Source organism: Poecilia formosa, unplaced genomic scaffold (assembly GCF_000485575.1).
Source record: "Poecilia formosa unplaced genomic scaffold, Poecilia_formosa-5.1.2 Scaffold186, whole genome shotgun sequence".
NCBI classification, from domain to species: Eukaryota; Metazoa; Chordata; class Actinopteri; order Cyprinodontiformes; family Poeciliidae; genus Poecilia; species Poecilia formosa.
The window spans coordinates 717,404-729,040 of record NW_006800125.1 but is presented as its reverse complement, the minus strand read 5'-3'; positions in this window follow the sequence as shown (position 1 = coordinate 729,040).

Sequence of the window (11,637 nt, the reverse complement as noted above, 5' to 3'; positions counted from 1 at the left end):
AATAATAATAATAATAATAATAATAATAATAATAATAATAATAATAATAATACCTCTCCTTGGGCTGCCACCTCATCGTGGTGGAGGGGTTTGAGTGTCCCAGTGATCCTAGGAGCTATGCTGTCTGGGGCTTTATGACAGCTGATAGGGTCACCCAAGGCAGACAGGTCCTAGGTGAGGGACCAGACAAGGCGCAGCCAGAAGACCCCTTTTGATGCACAGTAACTTTGGACTTGGTTTTCCCTTGCCTGGACGCGGGTCTCCAGGGCCCCACTCTGGAGCCAGGCCTGGAGGTGGGGCACGATGGCAAGTGCCTGGTGGCCGGGCTTTTACCCATGGAGCCCGGCTGGGCTCAGCTCGAAGAGGAGACATGGGAAGGGTGCCCCTTCCCATGGTCCCCTCTCCCATGGCTCACCACCTGTAAGAGGGGCCAAAGGGGTCGGGTGCATTGTGTGATGGGCGGCAACAACAACAACAACAACAATAATACTACTACTACTACTACTACTACTACTACTACTAATAATAATAATAATAATAATAATAATAATAATAATAATACCTCTCCTTGGGCTGCCACCTTATCGTGGTGGAGGGGTTTGAGTCTGATCTTTGGCTGCAGAAGCTGGCTCTTGGGACGAGGCATGTCACCTCTCTGGTGGGGAAGGAGCCCTCCAACTATTTCTAGTTCACCTCGATGCATGGCTCTGGTTCTGGAACCAGTCTCCTTGAGAGGGGGTGGACATACTTCCACTCTGGAGTTGCCCAAGGTGAGAGGTGCCAAGCAGGAGTGGGCATACTTTTTGCCCCCTATCTCGGCGCCTGTACGTTGGGGTTTACCCCGGTGAACCAGAGGGTAGTCTCCCTCCACCTACAAGTGGGGGGACAGGTTCTGACTGTTGTTTGTGCTTACGGACCGAACAACAGTTCAGATTACCCACCCTTCTTGGAGTCCTTAGAGGGGCTACTAGAGAGTGCCCATCCTGGGGACTCCCTTGTTCTGATGGGGGACTTCAACGTTCACGTGGGCAATGACAGTCAGACCTGGAGGGCGTGGTTGGGAGGAACATTGAGCGGTGTTTTCGTGTTGGACTTCTGTGCTCATCACGGATTGTCCATAATGAAGATCATGTTCAGGCATTAGGGGGTCCATATGTGCACTTGGCACCAGGACACCCTAGGCTGCAGTTTGATGATCGACTTTGTCATCGTATCATCGGTTCTGCAGCCATATGTCTTGGACACTGGGATGAAGAGAGGTGTGGAGCTGTCCACTGACCACTACCTGGTGGTGAGTTGGCTCCGGTGGTGGGGGAGGATGCCGGTCAGACCTGGGAGACCCAAACGTGTTGTCAGGGTCTGCTAGGAACATCTGGCAGCGTCCCCTGTGAGAAGGAGCTTTAACTCCCATATCTGGCAGAACTTTGAACATGTCCTGGGGGAGGTGGTGGACATTGAGTCTGAGTGGACCATGTTCCGTGCCTCCATTGCCAAGGCGGCTTATCAGAGCTGCGGCCGCAAGGTTGTTGGTGCCTGTCACTGCGGCAACCCTCGAACCCGGAGAGTCCATGGAAAAAGACTTCTGCACGGCTTTTTAGGCTATTCTGGTCCACCATCTGGCGTCTCAGGAGAGGGAAGCAGTATAGCACCAACACTGTTTATAGTGGTGATGGTTTGCTGCTGACCTCGACTCAGAGGAAGCTGAGCCTAGGGACTCTGGGTCGGGTTCTCCAATCTCTGCGGTCCAGGTTGCCGAGGTGGTTAAAAAGCTCCCGGGGGGCGGGGAGGAGGGGATGAGATCCGCCTGGAGTTCCTCAAGGCTCTGGATGTTGTAGGGTTGTGTTGGCTGACACGACTCTGCAGTATCGCATGGACATCGGGGGCAGTTCCCCTGATTTGGCACACTGGGGTGGTGGTCCCCCTGTTCAAAAAAGGGGGACCGGAGGGTGTGCTCCAATTACAGAGGGGTCACACTCTTAAGCCTCCCTGGTAAGGTCTATTCAGGGGTCCTGGAGAGGAGGGTCCTTCGGATAATCAGGAAGAGGAGTGTGGTTTCATCTTGGTTGTGGAACACTGGACCAGCTCTACACCCTCAGTTACATGGAGGGTCCTGTAGGGTGCGTGGGAGTTCATCCAACCGGTCTACATGTATTTTGTAGACTTGGAGAAGGCATTCAACCGTGTCCCTCAGGGGGACTTATCGGTTGATCTACGTTCCCACCCTTATCTATGGTCATGAGCTTTGGGTCATGACCGAAAGAACTAGATCACAGACACAAGCGGCCAAAATGTGTTTCTTCTGCAGGGTGTCTGGGCAGAGATAGAGTGAGAAACTCGGTCATCTGGGAGGGACTCAGAGTAGAGTCGCTGCTCCTTTACTTTGAGAGGAGCCAGTTGAGGTGGCTTGGGCATCTGGTCAGGATGCCTCCTGGACGCCTCCCTGGTGAGGGGTTCCTGGCGAGTACCACCGGGAGGAGACCTCGGGGAAAACCTAGGACACACTGGAGGGACTGTTATTTCTCAGCTGTCCTGGGAACGCCTGGGGGTTCCCCCAGAGGAGCTGGAAGAAGTGGCTGGGGAGAGGGAAGTCTGAGCCTCCTTTCTGAAGCTACTGCCCCCACAACCTGATCCAGGATGAAGCGGAAGGAAATGGATGGTTGGATGGACGGAATAATAACAATAATAATGCTCTGGGGGCTGCACTGTTGCACTGTTGGTGGTACAAAAACATAAAATCTAGCCAAGTATTTTTGGTGTAGTTTCTCGTGCAAATATCTCAGTACACTTGAAATAAGAAAAAAACTTACCAATAACTTTTCAACAAGAAATAGTAGCTTGTGTTAAGTCAATAATTTCTGATAAAAATTACTAGTTCCATTGGCAGATTATTTTCATATAACATGGGAAAAATGTCTTGTGAAAATAATCTGCCAATGGAACTACATTTTTTTTTAAATTTGAAGGAATTATTTACTTAATACAAGGTCACATTTCTTGCTGAAAAGTTACTTGTAAGTTGGTTTTGTCTTATTACAAAGAAAAAAACAAATGGAAAGAATAAAAAAAACTGAAAAAACATCATTTCAATTCAAAAGAAAACAAGTGATGAATTCAAAAGATACAATTTCTCAGCTAATAAGAGCATAGTTTTTGTTAACATCATTACTTGAGCCTGTTATTTTATACTGCATGTATGGTCTTTCTTAATCAAATTCTTCCCTTTTATTCTTGCCTGGCATCATTTCACAACCTGATGTTCTGCATCTGAGTACCTCATTGTCCTCTGGCACTGAGGAAACAATATCCAACCCTGGTAATAGAGGTTAGATTAATTGCTGACAAATCTGTATTCAGCAGTTCCCTTTCTCTTGGCTGGATAGATTTATGACACAGATTGATGGGGAGGAGGGATGAATTCAGAGCCACCTCTGTTCTGTTTGAAAAAAAAAAAGAAAAGCAGTTCAGCGTTCAGTGAGGCAAAGGAAAATAAAAGGAATACTGGGTAAAATTAGTGGCCTGGAAGGTTGATGTAACAACATTCCACGTCATGGAAATATATGCATTTATAGAAAGAAACATATTTTTTTCTGTCTAAAGTTGAATTAGACCAAGTTTTTCTTGTTTTGCCTTAGGTAGAATTACCAAAACTTTCTCTATTTGCTAAATGCAAGGAAATTTGGCGCAAACATTTTTTTTAGGATGCTTTTTGTATCTTTCCTCATATTGAAAAGTTTGATCAATTTTTTCGGTATCTGGGTTAACTAACTGTCTTTCAAAATGTTTGACTTTGGTCAATCATTTTTTTGGCTTCCTTTCCACAAACACATTTGAGTTAATTGGAGTCACAAGACGCCTGCACAGTGGTGCAGTTGGTAGGGCTGTTGCTTTGCAGCAAGAAGGTCCTGGGTTTGATTCCTGGCCTGGGTTTTTTCTGCGTGGAGTTTGCATGTTCTCCCTGTGCATGCATAGGTTCTCTCTGGGTACTCCGGCTTCCTCCCTGAGTCCAAAAACATGACTGTCAGGTTAACTGGTTTCTCTACAGACAGGCCAGTCTGTCCAGGGTGTACCCTGCCTCTTGCCTGGAATGTTAGCTGGAGATCCCACTAGGGACAAGGGTGTACAGAAAATGGATTCTGTGTCCCAGAGATGAATGTCTTTTGGTTCAAAATGTGAAGATAGACAAAACAAAATTAGATGGGCTAGAAGCACACTCAGTGAGGAAGTAGCCTTTACTTCAAAAGAAACAAAGGAAGCCAGATTACAGTTTACAAATCCACACATGGACAAAGACCTTCATTTTTGGAGACATGCCCTGTGGTCTGAGGAAACTAAAGGCAACTAAAGTGTTTGGTTATAATGACCATCGTCACATTTGGAGGAAGAACAGAGATGCTTTCACCATTTTGTGAAGTATGGGGGTGGCAGTATCATGTTGTAGGGCTGTTTTGCTGTAGGAGGAATTGGTACACTTCAATAACATAGATGCCATCACAGGGAAAGAACATATGTTGAAGCAACATCTAAAGGCATCAGCCAGGAAGTATTAGTTTGGCACATATTGGTCTTCCAAATGGAATATTACCCTAATCTTACAGCCAAAAGTGGATATACAGTGACTTATGGACCAAGAAGTAATTGTTTTGGTGTGGCCATCACAAAGTCCTGACCTCAGTCCTATGGAGAAGTTGTGGAAACATCTGTAAAGGTGTGCACAGTAAGGCCGCCTACAAAATGGACTCAGTTCCACCGGTGCTGTCAGGAGGAATTGGCAGGAACTTCAGCAAACTATTGTGAGAAGCTTGTGGAAGGAAATCCAAAAGGTTTGAGTCAGATAGTTTAAAAAAACAATTATCTCTAATACTGACCATGTAAGCTTTGAATTTGAGGGGACAAATCTATATAAAGATGTATAATAGCCATAAAGGATTATGACTATTATAATTTTCTTTTCAATAAAGAAAGAGTAACTGATGAGAGTAACTGGTGTTACACCGATGAGAGTAACATCAGTGAATGTTTTGTAAAATTTTGTCTAGTGATTTGGCTTTATCTATGAAAAGCTTAAAACTGCTTTACTATGTTTTGCCTTTCCCTTATTTGACTTTATATTACTAAATAAAATGTTTCATTAAGTGAGAGCATTATAACTGTGTGTAATCTGGCGCTTGGATCGCATGGCCCCTTGAGGCATACACATGTCACAGCTCCATGCATTAGGGCAGAGTATGTTTGAGCTCAAACCCCTACCTACAGGCTGTTCTTTGGCCATTGCCTCCAGATGTTCAGATTGTTTTCTAACCTCTGGAGAAAAAAAAACAAAACTGCTGAGTGAAGTGGTTCAACACAAGCAGATCAGGACAATCTGACGGACATGAAGGTAAGGAAAATAATGCTCCACCAGATGATGATGGTCTGATGAGTGTTTTATTTCAGTATGAGGAGCTTGACTAAATAAATGGGGAAAAGGTTTAATTAAAAAGAAAACCATGGCAGTGCTGCCACCTAGTGGAGGAGCTCTTTTATTACATTAACATAAACAACACGTTTTCGTGCAGAACCTCCCCATGGCATAAATTTTAAAATCATTTATATCTGGTTCAGAGGCGCAAAAAGTGGGTATGCAGCGTATGCAACGCATAGGGGCGCAGCACCAGAGGAGGCGCCAAAACCCCGGGGGAGGTGGGGGGGCATAGGTGTGGTGAGCGTCGCTCCTTCACCCTGACGTTCCTTCCCGGGCAGGGGCGATTTATGTTTTCGCATCCACCTGAATAATGTGTAGTTGCGCCACTGATCTGGTTATATATTTTAAGTTCAACTTACGGTTAGAAAACAACCATCAATTGAAGACCAAAACTGCCAGTACTAACTATACAAACAGAAATTAATAAATGGCTTAGTAAACAAAAATAAATATGTCAAAACAAACTGATAAATAAACCAAATAAATGGAATAAATAAAGGAACTGCATTAGGCAATCACTGTAAAACACAATGCAGTATAAATAAAATAGTTACATTTTATACATATAAAATATAAAGTTATAAAACTATAACTTTATTTGTTTTTATTAACTAATTAATTTCTGTCATATAGTTTTTTTTAGAGTGAAATAACTGTTTGCATTTTACCCCCCTTTTTAAAATATTTATATTTTATTTTTTCTTTTTTTGTAGTGTTCATAAATTTGTTTTCTTCTCGTTTCCCTTTGGGTTGTGGTGGGATGAAGTTGAAGCAATAAAGACAGTCATTTATTACCGTATCGCCACAAACACTCAAACTCATACTCAGATATTCATATTGCAGTTTCAGTTTATTTTCCATGTTGCTGTAATTAAAAATTAAATTACACATACATAGAAAAACATTATTATTCCAACAGTAGACATCACGCTCATTGTGGCTCAAATCACACAAGGTTACAGCAGAACAGGTGCTCCTCTTTCACTGCATCTTCTCACTTCTTGTCACTCTGTCGTCACCTTGTCCTCCTACTCAGCACGTCTATTCTCCAGAAGGTCACAGCCCTACATTGTGCAGGGATTTTTTTTTCTTTTTTTCTTCTCTTCTTCTGCTCAAAAACTATAGTGGCTACAGGACTGTGAATGAAGGTTTGGTTACAACAATCCTAAATGTGACCAAGGAGAAATGTTTTCTGAAAGCAGGTACTTCATTACTGACTGAAGATGTGCTTTTTTGCTTGGATGTAAACACAACAGAAAACATCCATTACAGGCACAGATGTACTCAAAATAGATTTAAGCTCACGTCTATCTAAATGTGTTATCTCCCTTGGTCACATATCCTGTGCAGTCATGGTGAGTAGAAAGCAAACCACCTTTAAACGGTTCAATGTGTTTTTCCAGCTCAAAATAATGAAGTCTTACAAAGTATTTTATACGGAGGGGCTCACCTTACACACCAGTTTATTTGTTTTTATTCATTTACAGCTGTGGCCAAATTTGATAAAAACAAATAGCCATTGCTTCCTTCTCATTTAAGGAATCAGCGTTTCCATGACAACCAGGTGCAACAAGGGCCAAGAACAACAGACTGCGTTGAGGTTACGCTGCTGGCTCTAAAAGCAGGTCTGCCCAGACACTACACTCAAAACAGAGTGAAATGATTTTATTAGTTGCAGGACAAAAAAAGGTGAGAAATCAACATCTTTCTTTGTGTAGAGATTATGGTGTGATATTGTTTGACAAACAAAACAAAATGTTTTATAAGTTTGCCCAATTAGTTGTAGCTCTTTTATGATTATGCACTTGTTTTGGTTTTCTATTCTTTTCTTCTTTCTTTTAAAGTATAGACTGATGAATCAGTTTTCTTTTGTTTTATGAAAGCTCAGACCATCAGGAACATCTTTAATGCCATTTATTAAAAAATATGTGTGTCAATTTCATCTTGATACAGCATAATAAAAAGTTATTTAGATGTAGAGAATTTCAAATAAATTGTAAATTGATATCGTTTCCTTCCTTTTTTTACCCTTTTAGCTGAATTTAAATTTTGCCATCTTTAACTACCACACAGTCAATGTGAGGTGTGTATACCACTAATGCCTGATGATGCACATTTAGCACAAAAAAAGCAAAATATTTAGTGATGCATTATGCTGCCATCTAGTGTGCGAAGTTATCTGTAGTTATGCTAAATACCTGTATGGGGTATTTCTTCATGACCAATCTCTCAAAAATGCAAATGTTTATTTTTTTAAATAACTGTAAATAAATTCAGGCAATAAGAATAAAGTGCTTACCCCAGTCAGAGGCAATCCCCCAAATTAGTTTTTAATTATGACTTGGTAACATATCTTTCTAACAATGAACATTTTTGTTTGCATGTATGTAAATGGTTATTCAACATATCGTGTAAATTTTATTTCTCCAACTTAAGCAGGGGTCAAGTCTGCTTGGCTCAGGATTTCTCTGCCAGGGCTTTTAAGACTTATTTAAATTCTCGCAGTTTTTTCCATGTCTGTGTTGTCTAATGAAGAGTGATCTGGAGGGATCAGGAAACGTAGATTTGGATTCAAAGAACCATCAAATCCGTTAAAGGCCAGCTCATTTACACCCTGAAGCCCTAGAACTGACAGAGGGTGTACTTTCTTTCTACCATGACTGCATACATAGTTAACCAATAATAGTCTAAAGGCAGTTTACTTTTTAATTCACCTTATACCCACATAATAGTGAAATAGGAGTCAAGTTTAAGACACACTGAAATTGCATTTTTCCTCATAATTCTACTATTGAAGCACATTTACATCCTTTAAACTCAAAATGTTTAACTGCGATTTCACACTATTGTACATCTCATGGTTTTAGCTTGGGTAACAACTCTGTGGTTTTGTACATATATTTACACTTCGACGTTTCATTCATGCTTTTGATTCAGTTCGTTTTGGGTCAATGCTCGATAACCTTTCACATTCAGAAGTCTGACAGACTCAAAGCAGAGTTACATGAAAGCGCTGTACAAAATGCTCGTTAGTGCCTTTTTTGGAAGAGGTATTTTAATTAATTGCTTGTGCACTTTGCTTCAAAGAAAAAAGGAAGAATCCAAGGCGTGGTTGTATAATAACACACGGGATAATATTCATTTACTTATATTTTGTCAGCACACATACCTTGTATTGTAGTGATTTTATGGAATAGTTTTAATATTAATACAGCAGTTCTTGGATAACGTGCGCCTTTATCTTTGTATTATCCATTTTAATTTATTCTTCAGTGCAAACCTTGTGTTTTTTGTCTAGGTAATCTGGATTGCTTTAAGTCGCTCTACATTGCCTTGCAAAAGTTTTCATAGCCTCACATTTTATCACTCAACAGTCACAAACTGTAGTATATTTTATTGGACGTGTATGTTATATACCAACATAATGATACACGGCTTTCAACATGTCTACAACTAAAAATCTGGAAAGTGTTACATGAATTTATGTTATAAATATTTGTCCTACAAAGAGTGAATCTTTGTAGGACATCCATCTTCCCATCTACTCTGACCAGTTTCCTGGCATCAGCTCCAGGAAAACACCCCCCGCATTATGATGCTGCCACCACCATTCACTACACAGGGAGTGGTGTTCTCAAGGTGGTATGAAGTTTCAGTTTACCACCATAAACATAGCTTTGCATAAAGTCCCAAAAAGATTGGTTTAGGTCTCATCTGAGACAAACACATTATTCCACGTATTGCCTGTGTTCTCTATTACGTTGGGAGAAACACCAAACAGATTCCTTATCTGAGATCCCTGATAGTCTAGTGGTCAGGCTGTATGGCATCCTTATCTATGGCATTTAGTTAGTTGACTCGTAAAGGCAAATACACGCTGATTTTTTAGAGGTAGTTCGTAAAGAGGGCTGGATACATTCACAAGTCCCACTTCTCACGCTTGCAATTTAAAAAAACAAAAAAAAAAACATTGCAACCATTTATCTCTTTGTTCCACTATATAATTATGCATTCCTTTGTGTTGCTATGTCACCTAAAATGTGAGTTCGTGTTTTGCAAGGCAATGTAGAGAAAAGTAAAGCTTCCATTTTTTTCAGCTATCTTTGATCTCCATTAAACAAATACATGCTTTCCTCAGCCTCTCTCCTCTTCCTTGTTACAGAATATACATAAAATATAAAGAATAACATATCATTTCACATCTAAAAATAAAGAGCTGTATTTTTTTGTAAAATAATTTGCTTAGAATATCATAAGAGAATAAATATATCATCTTTATCTACAGAAAGTGCACATAAATAAGTATTACTGGAGAATATTGTTTATACCAATAATCTGTCTGCTTATCTTAAGGTGCCAATAGGCTAAACTGGGGGAACATAGCTTAAATAAAGTTAATTAATAAATTCAGAATATAAATGAACTTATAATAAAACAACAGATGGACATTTAGGTCAAATTGTATTATCTAGGTTTAATATGTATCAGGACATCCTGAAACAAATGCAACAGAAGCAGAGAGGCCTCTTATCTCTGTGCAGCTGGTGTTTCTTTTTTCAACTAAAAAACTTTTTTCTTTTGTATCTTACAGGAAGAAAGAAGAGAACACCAAAAATGGGAAAACCAAGACAGCACGCTTAGAAAATGTATTTGATGGATCAAAAACTGAGTTTTGGCCAACTGAGGTCAAAACTAAGATTAAATTATTCCTCAAAATATCCTAAAGCGCATAAAAAAAAGAAATCTTTCAAAACAACAGGGGACATGACTCCATCTAAAGTGCCTTTCAGATGCATTCATAATCTTGTCTGGGTTCAAATGAAAGTAAAATAAAATACATGACAAGACATTGTGCAGAACATCCTCCAACCTTCATAGTCACTATTAAAAAGGCAACAAGACGGAAAAGATGAGATTTAAAAAATAAGCTGAATTGGTAGCACTGAGGTGGCTTTTTAACCTTGGCACCTTTCAGTTTCAACATCTAAAAACATTTTAAAATTAAATGACAACAATAAAGAAGAAAAGGACAGAGATCATGGCAGAATGAGTGATCTGGCTTTGAGTTGTTTTGACTGAGAACAAAGAGCAAAGTTTGTTTTAGTAGCGTATTTCTACAAAAGGAAGTTGGATTTAGAGTTATTATTGTGATTTGTTGATTGAGTTCCCATATTTGGGAAGAATGTTCTCAGTGCGGTCACACAGTGAATGAAAGCCTTGTACACTTCACGCAGATCAATTTCAAGGTCAACCAGAGGTCATCCAGTTATTTTTCTGAGGCTTGAATGTGTTTTTGGTTAAGTTGTGTTTATGTTAGAGATCCCATGCTGTTGATGTCGATAACAAATCTTCCTCACACCAGTGTTTGTTAGGGAGATCCACAGGGCTCTGATCTTTCAACATTACTTTTTACTTATATTTTCTAATATTTATATAAAATCTTTTTCATTAATTGGACGAAACTCTGCAAAAATGAGCATTTAACCAAGAAAAACACAATTTAGCTAGACTACATGACTAAGTAAAATCTGAATGATTCAAAGTTTTCTGCTTTAAAGGTTTGAACTGAGCATTCTTGAAACTTACTTTCTGGTTGATAAATTTTTAATCTGGTACCAGTGTGCAGGAACCAGAGATATTTTCTTTAATTGACATAAAACATGTTACATGATACTTCTTATGTCACCTGCCAACATTTACAGCATCGCATCCCAGATTGATGGAGGAAAAGAATGTTTATTTATTTTTTGTGTATTCAGGATCATGAATGTCCTCAAAGGGCCTGTTGTGGTAGAATGTATTATTAATGGGACCTATTAAAAAACTGTTAAGGTATTATAGATTCTCCTGCATTCGATTAAAGACGAAATCATAGTTAACATCTTTTGACATCGATGTAATTTGGCTCTGCGCAAGTAAAAACTGATTTGATTGGACTGATGGAGTAATATTTAAGCACATAGCTATTATCTCAAAATTCTACTTCTGTGGCCCTCTGAGGTCCAGAAAGCCACAGAAATAACTACTGCATGGCGGGTCAGATTTGACTCTTGAATGTAACACACATGATCAAAGTAGTTCTCTAAAAAGCAACACTTTCTTCCAAAATGCCAGAGGCAAGCTATTCTAAAGAAATGACAAATTTATAAAATATTCAATATGAAAAATTCAGATTA